The sequence below is a fragment of the Euphorbia lathyris genome, chromosome 1 (assembly GCF_963576675.1).
Source record: "Euphorbia lathyris chromosome 1, ddEupLath1.1, whole genome shotgun sequence".
Taxonomy (NCBI): Eukaryota; Viridiplantae; Streptophyta; class Magnoliopsida; order Malpighiales; family Euphorbiaceae; genus Euphorbia; species Euphorbia lathyris.
Window position 1 is genome coordinate 101,320,127 of NC_088910.1, and position 15,289 is coordinate 101,335,415.

The 15,289-nt window shown below is 42.3% G+C and overlaps 1 pseudogene; it reads left to right on the top strand.

The window, feature by feature from the left end:
- The first annotated feature begins 729 nt into the window (after positions 1–729).
- On the top strand, positions 730–14,179 carry LOC136209123 (pentatricopeptide repeat-containing protein At2g36730-like; annotated as a pseudogene).
- The last annotated feature ends 1,110 nt before the right edge of the window (positions 14,180–15,289 follow it).

The following is a 15,289-nucleotide window of genomic DNA, read 5'->3' on the forward strand; positions in this document are numbered from 1 at the left end:
TCTTATCATCACCATCTACATCATCAAAATCATATAAAGACGTAAAGTTCGTGGGATTAGAAGAAGGATCAGAACCTCTAACTCAAATAGATGACATTCTACGTAAAAAAAGATACGTGACTTACACATCATTAATTAAAAGATGCTTTTATTTATTTGCAATATATGTCTATTTTTGTATTAAATTGGAAGACTCAATACTTCTAATAATTTCTTCATAATAATATGAGACTATTTCACTCCATTCAAATGGGATGACATGGGCTAACATTGCAATAGATAAGTAGTCAAAAATGACAAATTGATAAGTCAAAGAGTAAATTAGTTCACATTAAAGATCAAAATAACTCGATACTGATTAAATTTAAATTAATTTATCAAATATTATCAACCTTATATTTTTATGGTTTTTTGGAAGAAGAGTTACAACCTACATTTATAATTAACAGTAACATTTTGATCCAAAAGGGTTATATATTAGATGAAAAAAATTATTTTGATCCAAATAAATTTAGTTATTCACGAATGTTCTAAATTGTTTAAAATTCTAAACTCGAGATTCAAAGCACGTTAAAATTTAAATTTAATCACATTAGATCCAAAAGGGTTATATATTGAATTGATAACTAAATTTTGATTTGTAATAAACAGACGCTTAATTCAAAATTTAGGTCGGAGGACAAAAAGGTATTTAATCCCATTAGAAATTTGATGCATACTTGTCTGATTTACTCAATTCAGGTGTCTGCCATCACAAGCCCAATGTATGGTTCGGCTTCCAGTTTCTATTTTCCCTCCAAAACTTGTAAATGGAAATACGTCTTTCATACTCAAAAAAGATCAATGCCTCTTTCTCTTGAATCTCTGCTCCTCAATCAATCATCTCTCTCAAATCCATGCTCAGATACAAGTCTCTGCTCTCCAACAAGACACCCATCTCATATCTCAGCTCATTCAATTTTCTTCTTTATCTCTAAAGAATTTGAGATATGCCCAATCTATTCTCGATCACTCGGTTAACCCATTGCCCCCATCGGCTTGGAATCATCTCATTAGAGGTTATGCTGCTAGCAAATCCCCCAGAGATGCCATTCGGATTTTTCTCAGAATGCGAAGAGATGGAATTACACCCAATAGCCTCACCTTCCCTTTTCTTCTCAAAGCTTGTTCTTCATGTTTTACAATCAAAGAGGGCAAACAAATACATGGAAATGCTATTAGGTATGGTTTCGATTCTGATGTTTATGTTAACAATAATTTGATTCATTTTTATGGGACAAGCAAGAAGGTTTTGGATGCTTGTAAGGTGTTTGATAATATGCTTCTTAGAACTCTAGTTTCGTGGAATTCTGTGATTACTAGCTGTGTTGAGAGCTCGTGGTTGGGATATGCAATTAGGTATTTTGTTAAAATGAGGGATTTCGGATTTGAGCCCGATGAAACCACAATGGTCCTCATGCTTACCGTCTGTGCTGAAAATGGGAACTTGGGTTTAGGTAGGTGGATTCATTCTCAAGTGATTGAGAGAGGGATGTTGATGAATTTGCAATTGGGTACTGCTCTTGTTGATATGTATGCAAAAAGTGGAGCTCTCTGTTATGCTAAGCTAGTTTTTGATAGGATGGGAGTGAAAAATGTGTGGACATGGAGTGCCATGATTTTGGGGTTGGCTCAACACGGATTTGCCAAAGAGGGACTTCAACTTTTTCTTAAGATGATAAGCAAATCTTCCATACGTCCGAACTCCGTTACTTTTGTTGGAGTTCTGTGCGCCTGTAGCCATGCTGGTTTAGTAGACGATGGATTTCGGTATTTTCATGAAATGGAGCATGAATATGGAATCAAACCAATGATTATACATTATGGTGCCATGGTTGATATGTTAGGTCATGTTGGCTATCTTAAAGAAGCTTATAACTTTATAATGGGTATGCCTCTCTAGCCTGAGCCGATTGTGTGGAGGACGTTGCTCAGTGCCTACACTGTTCATGATGCCAAAGATAATACTGGAGTAGCGAATAAGGTGATGAAGGAATTGCTTCAATTAGAACCTAGGAGAGCTGGGAATCTTGTGATGGTTGCAAATATGTATGCTGATACTGGAATGTGGGAGAAAGCAGGAAAAGTGAGGAGGGTATTGAAAGATGGAAGATTAAAGAAGAAGGGCGGAGAGAGTTGTTTTGAACTTGCTGGGTCCATTCATCGGTTTTCTTCTGGCTATAACTCTCTAGATGGCAGGGAATATATTTACAACTTGCTAGATGGACTGAATTTGCACATGCAGGTGGTCAACTTATCGTAAGCCTCTTGCTTAGTGTCTGGTACTCTGTTATTGTTCAATACTAATTCAGAGTGTGTTAACCTTGAGTTATGAAATTGCATTCATCATTATCACATCATTAACACCTTTGATGTTGCATGAAGACATAAATTGTTATGGCCCAGCTAAGCAAAAGATTGATCTTCAAATAGATTTTATTTTAGTTAAGTGTAAGAATGACTCTAAAACAAGCATGAGCGAACAGTTATAGATAATAGATATAAGAACATTAGCCAGAAATGCAATAGCAGTTCTTGCTGGATAAATTAGTTACAAAAGAAATTGCAATATGCTTCTTCTATTGGGAAAAATTAGTTCAACAATTAGAAATACCTCTTTCTTTTTTGTTTTTATTTTGTTCCGAATCTCTTTACCTTATATTAAGTTCAAATGCATATTATAGTGAAAACATCAAAAGGAAAACACATTCTTCAAATTTTACTCCACTCCTTAGTTATAGAGCTAAGATGTATGCAAACTGTGTTAATTTCACAGAAAATGATAAAATCAAAGCATATATTGCAATACTGGACTACAATATTTCCAAGGTAGCCTTGATTGCGACTTTTGAACAACGCTTCTTACATATTCTGTCTTAGGGTACTCCTACCTATCCTAAGATACGAGTACTTAGGAAAAGGTTAGATGGATTAATATCTTCTCAAGTGATGAAGACTGTTGATAACAAGTAGAGAAATTCTGATCAACTTCCGTCCCTGTGGGGGCGTCATTGGGTTCGACGGGGGGAAGCTCCGATGCCAAAGTCAGTAAGATGATTCAAGGAAACAAACTGAATTGACAAAGGTTGTGAGAATGTGTACCTTGATAGCCTAGGGAACCAGGCTATATATAGCTGAGAAGTCGTAAACTTCAGGTAACTAGAAAGTCTCCATTAATGCTCCATTAATGGCGGTTACGAGTTATCTCTAACCTGGAAGTTAGCTAATTGATAACTCATTAATGATCTTTATGGCCGAGTCGGCGGCCAGCCGTTATAATGGCGAATCAGGTGAATGAAGAGATTCGCCTCATAGGTCCGCCAGCGGATCTCTCAGAGCAGATTCGTAGAGATCCGCCTGCCAGCTCCCCTTTGGGGATCACTACGCGGCGTTCTTGAGGTGAATATCCCTTTTAGTCCTCGGGTTAATATCTCGATGTTATCAGAAGCCCCCCCAAAATGCCTTTAAAGTCCTTTAGGGCTTTTGAGCTCCCGCGCGCCGTCATAAACACCTGCATTAATGAGCACACTGTTCAATGCCAATGGATGAATGACACGTGTAGTGGACGCACTATTCCAGGAAGGAGAAAACTTTCTTCTTCCTCTTTCGCTTTCTCTTTCTTCTTCACTTCTTCGTTTTTTCTCCATTGCTCGAAGCTTTTTCCGGGAATTTTTTCAGAGTTTCGCACCAAGCTTCCGATTTCCCATGTAAGTTCATTTTCTTTTGTTTAACTTTTCTTTGGATGTTTAGAAGTTCGTCTTCATCTTTTAGGTCAACTTCAGAACTTTTTAATTCAACCTATTCTCCTGAAATAGAAGTCGATTTTAGTTGGACCACTTCGTCATCGGAGAATTCCTCTTCTTCCGAGGGCACGGTTAACTCTATTTTAGCTGGGTTTAGTGACTCGGCGCGTAATCATTATCAAACTCGTTCCACTAGGAACCCGACTCTTTTTACTTCTGTCTCTGGCGCCGCTCCGGCCGGTGCATCTAGGTGGTTTCCGGGGACAATGGCCTCTTCTTCGATTCCTCCTAGGAAAAAGAATCCCCGAGCGAAGTCTACTCCGTCTCGTATGAGCGCCGCGGATCTAGTGGATCTAGCGAATCGCTTTCCCTGGATCAAGAACTATGAGACCCAGTTTACCGCATCTCATCAACGTCCTTCATGTCCGCCTAGCGGTTTCCTTACAGTATACTGTAGTCACGTGGAGAGAGGGTTCCGACTTCCTCTTCCGAAGATGATGGCAGACATCCTCTCCTATTTTGACATCATGGTTAGCCAGCTACATCCCAACTGCTGGTTGGATATCGCTTTAGACTGCTACCTCGCCTCAAATTTAGGAGTAGTATATACGGGTCGTATCTTTAGAGCTTTTCACAAACCATCAAAACGGAAGTCTGAATCCTATCTTACGTTTGCTAAATTCGGAGTGTATTCGCCCTTTAGTGACAAAATGTCCAATGTCCATTGCTGGGATGAGAGATTCTTCTACGTGAAGATAAAAGATGGCGAACCACTGGGTTTTCCTTCATTTTGGAATCCCAGGCCGTTACATATGGCGGGCGATATGCGAATTTTAACGGATAGTGATGAGAAGGTGGCGGAGCTCATGAAGCAGATCAAGGCGGATGCATGGACATATGCGGATGCCTTAGCTTTCATGATGAGTGATATTCCATTAATTCGCCGGGAAGGGGATCAATTCATTTACTCAAAGATTACGCAATTTGACCAAGGTACCTTTCATTTCTTCGTGAACTTTGATTACTTTAATGTTTTCTTTGGCAGGGGTTTATCTAAGGCCAATCACGCTCTTGCAGAGAAGCGTAGGAAGTTTCTGGAGGCTGAAGCACGCAAGAAAGATCAAGCGGCGAATCCTCAAGCGGATACTGGAAAACGTCCTACAGAAACAGTGGTTGAGCCGCCACTAAAGAGGAGGAAGCTTACCACCACTGGAGGCCCTAAGCTTATGGAGAATGCCATGAGGTCTGCCAGGCCTGTTGGGGAGATTGCACAGGTAGTTTACCTTTTATTTTTATCCGTTCATCAAGTTTTGGGCTTGAGTTCTGACCCCTGAACGTTTATGTAGACGGCGAAACCCGATATTGGTGGATACTGGTCCGCCAAATTTGGAGCCCAAGGTTATTTCGAGAATGAATCCATCCTAAACGATTTGGATGAGGCCTTGGGTTAGGTGGGCGAAGTGCAGAGGAACCATAACCAGATTCCTGGTTCCATTCATGCGCAAAAGGGGAAAACGGAGCTCCTCATGGTGACTTCCTTTAGCAAGGATTTCGTTTTGCAGAAAATACTGGTCCTTCATTCCCTTTTTCTTTTTGACTGAATTGTTTGTTTTCGACAGTTGTATTCTCGCATACGTACCATGGAAACAGAGCTCCTTCAAAATGTGGCGGATAAGGCAACCATCGAGAAGTTAGAGAAAGAGGTAGCGGAAGCCAATGCGAATATCGCTTCTGTTAATGTAAACCTCGCTTCCGCTAATGCAAACCTTGCTTCCGCCACAGCCGCCTTGGATCTTAGGGATGCAGAAATTGAGAAGTTAAAGGCAAAGATCGTGTCTGATGCCAAAAACCACGAGGACACCCTTGGAGAAGCGGAATATATGGCGGGTGAGCAAGCCTTTTATTACGGCGAAATGCTCATGGCGTACTTCTCACTGGCGCATCCTGAGACTAATTTCACAGATCCGCAATTCGCCGTCCCCGAACCAGAGGATGTGGCGAAATTCAACAAAATGTTAGATGCTAAGGAGTACCTCCGTGATTATGTTCGGAGATGGATGAAGGGGCCTATGGAGGAAACCAAGCCGTCCACTACTGTCGCGTTAGATGAGCTTGAGGAGGTGCCCCCTAAGGCGGGTGAAGAACCGATTCCTGACCAGACTCTTCCCCTTGGTCCCACTTCCTCTGTGGATAAGGAGGTATCTCCGGCTGGCGTATCTGTGGATGTGGAGAAGGAAGATCCCCAAGCAAGCGCCGTGAGCAAAGAAAGCGCAAAGGAGGATGCTCCCATTGTTACTTAGTTTGTTTTTATCTGTGATATTGTAAAAACGCATTTAAGTACAATTTGTTTTAATCCTTCATGGAAGCTATGTTATTTTACCTTTACGTTTGCGTAAGGAAATATATAGGCATCTAGGATTTGTGTTGGAGTAGGTGGCCAGCCATACTCCATTGTATGAACCTTTGTGAAGGTTAGAAGCTGTTCTATTCCTTCTAGAGGAAGTAAAGCTGCCCAGGGGATCAATTTGCTACCTATCTTTGAGGTGAAGTGATCCGCCCGTATGACTTGTGAATCCTTCTCTGGGGAGGATAAGAGAGTGTAAAGACCTTGCGTCCAAGGATCGTTTTAACTCTATTGGAGATTGGGATCCGCTTAGAGACGGATCCGTCCATAAGGTTGATGCTCGTATGTCTTTAAGGCAAAAAGAAAGTAGCTATAAGATAGCGATACGTTGTAAATATGGAGAGCGTTGGATGCCCCCCTTCTTTTTAAGACTGGAATATTGATATTGTTGCAATAAACTTTAAAAAGAACATAGATAATAGAACAAATGATGTTTATTAATGGGAGAAATGCTTTATTACAGCAAGTAGGTCTTATAGGTGAGCCTCGTTAAAACCTTTAATAAGAAAAACCACATGGGAAAAAGCTTATTAAAGGAAAAAGAGTACTCAAGACCGTGTGTATACTTCATTTTCTGACAAAATATTTGCGAAGATTTTGGAGGTTCCATGTGCGTGGCAGTGTGTTGCCCTCCATGTCTTGGATTTTAAATGTGGCGAACCCAATCTTGTCCACTATCTGATATGGACCCATCCAGTTGAGCCCTAACTTGCCCTTGCCTTCTCGAGACTGGACTTTGTCAGCCTTTCGGAGCACAAGATCACCCACATTTAGATCCACAAGCTTGGCGTTTTTATCATGGTAAGCTGCGATCCGCTGTTTATATGCCGCCATGCGCACATAGGATTGGTCTCTGCGATCTTCTATCTGATCTAGGTGCTCCCTTAGCCGTTTACCGTTTTCCTCTTCACAATAAAAGGCCACTCTGTCACTGTGGACCTGTATTTCGACTGGGATCACGGCTTCGACACCGTGAGAAAGGGCGAATGGTGTTTCCCCTGTGGCCGTCCTTGGGGTGGTGCGATAAGCCCATAGAACGCTTGTCAGCTGGTCCGCCCACTTCTTATCATGCTCTCCTAATCTCTTCTTTATCCCTTTTACGATCGTCCAATTTGTAACTTCAGTCATCCCGTTGGACTGGGGATAATAAACGGAGGCAAATCTGTTCAGGATGCCCAACCCTTCACAGAAAGCTTTGAATTCGCTACAGTTGAACTGTGTTCCATTATCGGTGATGATGGTATGTGGAACACCATATCTTCCCACGATGTTGTCTCTGACGAATTCCACCATTCGTTCTGCAGTGATGGAGGAAACAGCTTCGGCTTCTACCCACTTGGTGAAATGGTCCACTGCCACTACCATGTACCTCTTCTGTCGGTGAGTCGGAGGAAATGGGCCAACAATGTCTATCCCCCAGAGGGCGAATGGTCGTCCTTCTATGATGGGCCTCTGGATATGTTTGGCAGTATGTGATTCATTCGCATGAATCTGGCAACTGTGACAAGATTCTACCAATTTTTGGGCATCCAATTCTGCCGTGGGCCAGTAGAAGCCCGCTAACCTGGATTTCTTCAAGATGGCGGCAGATGCTTCATGAGCCCCACATGATCCCTCATGTAACTCTTTGAGGATTTTTTGTCCCTCTTCCGGCAGAATGCACTTCAACCAGGGATGGCTAAAGGATTTTCTGTAAAGGCCGTCATTGATCATGGAGAAATAAGCCGCTCTCCTAACTATCCGCCGTGCTTCTTCTTTGTCCTCAGGTAAGGTTCCATTTAGCAGATATTGGTGGATGACCGATCTCCAATCATCTTCTACCATTGTGAGTAGGGATACTTCCTCTAAGGCGAAGGCTGGAGCTATTTTAACTTCGAAGGGACAATCCGGATCTGTCCAGTTCTCCTCACAATAGGCCATTTTGGCCAAATGATCCGCCTCTGTGTTGGACTCCCTTGGTACGTGAATCAGTTCCCATTTAGTTTCCTTAGTCTCAAGGTGATCCAGCAATTTTTTGACTTCTGCTACGTATTTGGCCAGAACCTCGTCTTTCACCTCGTAATTCTTGATTACTTGGTTGACCATTAGCTTAGAATCACTATAGATCACAATCCGCTCAGGAGTGATTTCTTTGAGTAGGCGTAATCCCAATATCAGAGCTTCATATTCAGCAGCATTATTAGTTGCATGGAAATTTAATTTTGCTGCGTACCGTAATTTTATGTATTGGGGACCCTTGATCACAACACCTACACCAGCTCCATCCGCCGAGGAAGCGCCGTCGGTGTACATTGTCCATTCCTCTACTGGAGGCTTGGGATGATCTATCCCTTCATCAGTGAATTCATTCACAAAGTCTGCCAGGACCTGACTCTTTAAAGCTGACCTGCTTTCATATCTTACATCAAATTCGCCCAGGCGAATTGCCCATTCCATCAACCTTCCCAAAGTGTCTGGTTTCTGCAACACCTTTCTCATTGGTATATTTGTTCGAACCACTACAGTATGCGCCTGAAAATATGGCCTAAGGCGGATTGCCGTGGTGACAACAGTCAGCGCCATTTTATCAAGTTTAGAATATCTGGTTTCGGCGTCTTTCAGAATCTTGCTCACATAATAAATTGGAAATTGCTGGCCATCCTCCTCTCGTATCATGACCGTGCATACGACTTTATCCGTAACTGATACATACATGTAGAGGTCCTCTCCCTTCAAAGGTCGACTCATCATGGGTGGCTCCTTGAGGAACCGCTTGATTCCTTCGAAGGCTCTTTCACAATCCTCATTCCACTCGAATGCCTTTTTCTTCTTAATGACCTCGTAAAAGGGCTGACATCTGCGAGCTGAACAAGAGATAAACCTGCCCAAGGCTATGATACGCCCATTAAGGCATTGTACTTCTCTGATATTCCGTGGTGCTTACATTTCTAGGACAGCCTTAACCTTGTCAGGATTTGGGCTAACTCCTTTTTCGCTGATCATGAACCCTAAGAATTTCCCATACGTCGCACCAAAAGTGCACTTCTCTGGGTTCAGTTTAATGTTGTGGCGTCGGAGTACGTCCAGTACCTCCTTTATATCATCCGCATGCTTTTCTATAGTCGTACTTTTGATGATCATATCATCTACATAGACAGAATAGTTGTCCCCTTTACTATCTGTGAATATCTTGTTCATCATCCTCTGATAAGTTGCACCCGCGTTCTTAAGCCCAAAGGGCATAACTTTGAAACAATAAGTGGCTTGGTGTGTTACGAACGAGGTCTTGATTCTATCTGAGGGCTCCATGGGGATCTGATGATAACTTGACTTCACATCAGTAAAGGAGTACATGGCGTGACCGGCGGTTCCGTCTACAAGCATGTCAATACATGGCAAAGGATAGTTGTCTTTGGGGCAAGCTTTGTTGAGATCCGTAAAGTCAATGCACATACGGTAAGATCCGCCCGCTTTTTTCACCAAAACGACGTTCGCCAACCACTGTGTGTAAAGCACCTCCTCAATGGCGTCCGCCCGCTGGAGCTTGGTGATTTCTTCTTCTATCACCTTCTGCCTTTCCGGACCATGGTTTCTCCGCTTCTGAGCCACGGGAACTGCATCTTTATCAATGTTGAGCTTGTGAGTGATCACGTCTGGACTGATTCCGGGGAGAATTTCATCCTTCCATGCGAAGACATCCTCCACCTCACAGAGTACCTTGGTGATTGCATTTTTAATTTCGCCTTTGAGCCCTTTAGCCATTCGCACCTGCTTTTCATCCGCCATAAGGTACATTTCGGTCTCGCCCAAGGCCATTGTGACGCGCTCCTCTTTATCTTCCTCCTTAGATTGTGGGCGAATCATTAGTGATGCCGAATATGTCTCCTGGGCCACCTTTTGGCTACCTCTGATCATTACGCCTCCCTTGGCCGTGGGAATGTAAAGTGTTAAGTGGCGTATGGAGATAAGGGCTGCAACTTCGGAGATAAAGGGCCGTCCGAGGATGATATTGTAAGCTAACTGACCATCCAAGATAGAAAATTCCAGATCACCCTTCTAGACCTGATCATCGTCTATAAGCTCACGATCCAGAGTGACTTGACCTTTTGTTTGGATAGTATGTCCCGTCACTCCCAAGATATCGACCACAGTTGGCTCTACTTGAACAGGATCAATCATGAGTTTGGCAAAAGCTCCTCTAGTGATGACATTGCATGAACTCCCAGTATCAATCATTACTCTTTTCATCTCCCAGCCTTCCACCATCATAGTGACGACCAGTGCATCCGTATGGGGAGATATTTCAGGACCTACATCGGAAAAGGGGCGATTTAACGACGTCCTGTCAAGGGCGGCAGTCCTTGCCTTTTTTAGCATTGGTTGGTATCCAGGTCCGCCTGCTATGACATTGATGGTACCCTTTCCTTTCTTCTTTGGGTCCTCCTTGGATCTATCACCATCTCCTCTCTTGCCTTCAGTTTGGATGAACTGATCCAATTTGCCCCTCTCTATGAGACGCTCGATTTCTCGAGCTAACTCCCAGCATGCGTCAGTGTCATGGCCATTTTTCCTATGATATTTACAATAGTTTTTAGGATTTTTACCATTATTAGTGTACTCCCCTCCCTTCGGTTCGGGGTATGAAATGCTCCGTTTGTGTTGACTGTTCTCGATCCACATAAGGACTTCACTTTTAGAAGCATTGAGAGGTGTGAAAGAGGTGACAAATGTTGATTTGTTCTTAGAATCTCTCCGCCTGTTTCTAGAGGAAGAGTCCTGACGCTTGTCCCTGTCTCTATCTCGGGGACGAGATTCGCCCTTGTCCCTCTTCGGTGATGATGGTGAACCTCGACGAATGTCATCCAACTCTATAAAATCTTTACAACGCTCCATCAACTCTGCCATGCTGGTGGGTTTCTTTCGAATGAGATCTTCCTGCAAACTCTTACAGGTGGTGTTTCTTACGAAACATTCCACAGCTACGGAGATATCCACATCAACGATTTGTATGCACAACTGGTTGAAAGTGTCTACATACTCCCGAAGGGATTCATTCGCCTTCTGTTTTAACTCAAAAAGCTTCCCAGATTTCACCACTGCAGGAATACAGCCGGCGAATTTAGCGCAAAATTCCCTGCTCAATTGATCAAAGCTGTTTATCGAACCTGGAGGCAAAGATTGAAACCACAAATAGGCTGGGCCCCCCAGCGTGGTAACAAACATTTTGCAGAGCACGGGCTCGGTGGCACGGTTGAGCCTAAGCAGTATTCGATATTTTCTAACGTGAGCTTCTGGATTGTCACTTCATGTGTATATTGCAAGATTGGGAATTTTAAAAGCTCTATCTGTTTCCTCCGCCTCAATCCAAGCTGCGAAAGGCGAATCCCTATTGGCGAACGGGTTATGCCTAGCATTTTCTTCATTCATACGGAGCACCAGGGCCCTAACTCTATCATCAAAATTTTCCGGATCCACCCTGGGATGACCTCTTTGTGGCGATCTGCTTGGAGAAGAAGAAGAAGAACTTGAATCAGACGATGGATCTGATGGCGAACGCCCTCCTTCATTACCGCGTCCGCCTCCTCCTCCGCTTCCTCCTCCACCACCACCTCCTCCTCCGTTCCCTCCACCTGGGGGAGCCGGCCCATTACCTCCCCCTTGGCTTCTCGACGGGGTGTGTCCAACAGTTCCTGGAGGTGGCGACGGCGGCGGTCCACTTGAATGGGGTGTCTTTTCTGGCCTTTTACTCTGTCTACGACCAGTAGATGGGGGCGATCTGCCACGACGGGAGGATCTCACTCGTCGGGGCGAGGGTGACCTTGACCGCCTATTTTTCTCCTTTCTATGCTTCTTGTGTGTTCGCCCTTTAGATCCGCCAAGGGATGAATTCGTCCGTGGACGCCTTGGTACATTGGACCCACCAAGATTTAACCCCGGACCCTTAGATCCGCCAGGAAGGGTCAAATCATTTCTTTGACTTCCTTCTGCGCCACTAGGGAATAACTCCCGATTAATTGGTCGCTCGCCAATCGGTGCCGTGGTGGTCACCATAGAATCCGTGTTGTGAGCTTGGAGGAACGAAGAACTTTGGGCGCCCGATCCGAGGCCGAAGTTTAACAGAGGCCAAGATGAAACGGCCGATGTGGACGCCATGCTCCAATGCGGAGGAAGGGTCATAAATGATCGGAGGCGATTCCCTACCTCGGATCCATACCGCTCTCCAATATCTTGAGCACACATATTGATGAAAGCATCCGGGGGCATGCTACTGTCGACGTGCGTTATAGGAGCAGTTGAATCGGTGCGGCCAGCACTAGACGGTGTAACTAAAGGTGTTTCAATCCCTGAGGAGGGATTTTGATCTCCATTTGTCATAGTTTTTTAGTGTGAATGAAAAACCCTTTGTTTGATTAAGGATTCCACGTTCACCGCACCAATTGATAACAAGTAGAGAAATTTTGATCAACTTCCGTCCTTGTGGGGGCGTCGTTGGGTTCGACGGGGGGAAGCTCCGATGCCAAAGTCAGTAAGATGATTCAAGGAAACAAACTGAATTGACAAAGGTTGTGAGAATGTGTACCTTGATAGCCTAGGGAACCAGGCTATATATAGCTGAGAAGTCGTAACCTTCAGGTAACTAGAAAGTCTCCATTAATGGCGGTTACGAGTTATCTCTAACCTGGCAGTTAGCTAATTGATAACTCATTAATGATCTTTATGGCCGAGTCGGCGGCCAGCCGTTATAATGGCGAATCAGGTGAATGAAGAGATTCGCCTCATAGGTCCGCCAGCGGATCTCTCAGAGCAGATCCGTGGAGATCCGCCTGACAGCTCCCCTTTGGGGATCACTACGCGGCGTTCTTGAGGTGAATATCCCTTTTAGTCCTCGGGCTAATATCTCGATGTTATCAACTGTTGAGCTATGCATATCACAAGTTCTACCTTATTATCACTCCCAGTCACCTTAAGACATTGATGTTCTGCACAATCATCATTGAACTCACATTTTGGTGTTGAAAATTGGGGTGTAATCGAGCGGAGCTGAGCTTTGGCCTGTTCAAGCTCAGCTCTCTATAAAATTAATGACCTTGAGCCCGAGTCGAGCTTTGGTTTGCTCAAACTCAGCTCAGCTCATTAGAAAATAAACGAGCTCGAGCCGAGTTTTGTACTTATTTCGAGCCCAAAATCTTCTTTGAACTTGGTTCATTAAGAAAATTATCTAACCATGAATTGTTTGTGAGTAAATCGTTAATAAAAAATGAAATAAGGAATGGACGAAAAAAGTGGAGAGAGACTCCTCAGTAATGGAGAGAATGAAGACTCTTAGGGGCTTTTGCTTTGGGGTTTCCGAGAAGGGTAAAAGAAACATGAGGTTTCATTTTTTTTGTTGGCGTTTGTTTTACCAATATAATCATTCCCTTTGTGGTTAGTTAGTTTTAGGTTTACCACATACTCCTCTAATCTCATAAATTTTACTTAATCTCTATTTTACTTTTTACTTTTTGTTTTGGTCCGTATACTTATTTATTTTTATTTTTTGTATTCCTAAAATAATTTCAGTTTTGATCATTGTACTTGTATATTTTTGCTTTTTTTCCTCAAAAAATATTTTGACCAAAATTTTACCTTTTATTATACTTTTTTTTATTCCTAGACTAATTTCATTTTTTATTCTTATACTTATTTATTTTTACTTTTTTTTTGCATTGAATTTTTTTTTGAGCAATTTTTTTATTTTATCATATTATTCGATTTTAATATTTATTTATAATTATTTTGAAATGATTGTTTTCTTTTTAAAATAGAATGTTTATGCTTATGAAGCACGGACACTTCCCCGGAGACACGGCCGGAAAGTTGGACACGGATCGGGACACGGCGGGACACAGGTGGGACTCGGCTGGGGTAAAAGATTAGGGTTTTTTTCTAAAAATTATAAAATATAGGGATCAATTACCAATTTGCCAAAAGATCCTAAATTATGTGTAATTTCTCACCTCCTACTCGAACGAATTAGGTCTTCTTCCTGCACTGCGCAAACTTGCGATTTCTTCTCCTAATTTCTTCTCCTGATTTCTGCTCCTGGGTTCTTCTCCTGATTTCTTCTCTGGGTTGGGATTCCGATTTTCTTTTTCTTTTGGGATAATAAAAAGAAACGATTTCTTCCTGGGATTTCTTTTTATATTTAATATATGTATAATTAATTATATAACATTTGCCTTGTCTCCACCGCACCCATGTCTCATATTTTCTAAAAATGCTGTTTTCCGTGTCCGTATCCGTGTCCGTGCTTCATAGGTTTATGCATTTTCTTTGATTAACTTTATTCAGGTTCCTCTGTTTCACCGTCTTTGATTTTAATTTCTATTTTTGCATGTGATTAATTTATGGGATAAGATATCAAAATAGCCTATAGTTTTTGGAGAAGTATCAATTTAGCTTCACGTACAAAATAGTACTAATATAGGCTTAACGTTTAAAAAATGGTAGCAATTTAGGTCCCGATAATGAAACGTGACACGTCATTCATATTACTCGGTTAAGTACTGATTTCTCTCTCTAGGTACAATTGATAGAACTTAACGGAGTAATATAAATAATGTATTACGTTTCATTATCGAGGCCTAAATTGGTACCCTTTTTTAAACGTTAAGATATATTGGTGCTATTTTGTAGGTGGAGCCTAAAATTGATACTTTCCCAAAAACCATAGGCCTATTTTAGTACCTTATCCCTTAATTTATTAGAACATGTATGTATAAAAATTGTAGTTGAAAACAATCCACACCACTAATTTATTATCTCCTCGAACAGTTACAAAGAGAAACAGATGTATCATTCCCTTTCCGGAATCGAAACAAACAGAGAAAGGAATTTAGAGTCATTCTACTCCTTTCTCTTTGTTTACTTTTCTGGATTCATTTTTGTCACCCGGTGCGAACCAAACTCTCCTTTAGTGATTTGATAAGTGACTAATAGTTATTTTAGAGTTGGTTTTTAATCCAAACTTTTCATAATTTAACTTAAGAGCCCAACAAACGAGTCTCTTAAGAGATGCACTTGGAGGGGTATAAATTGATCTCTTTGTAATGAATAACTACCTTTTCTTTTTTTATCATTAATC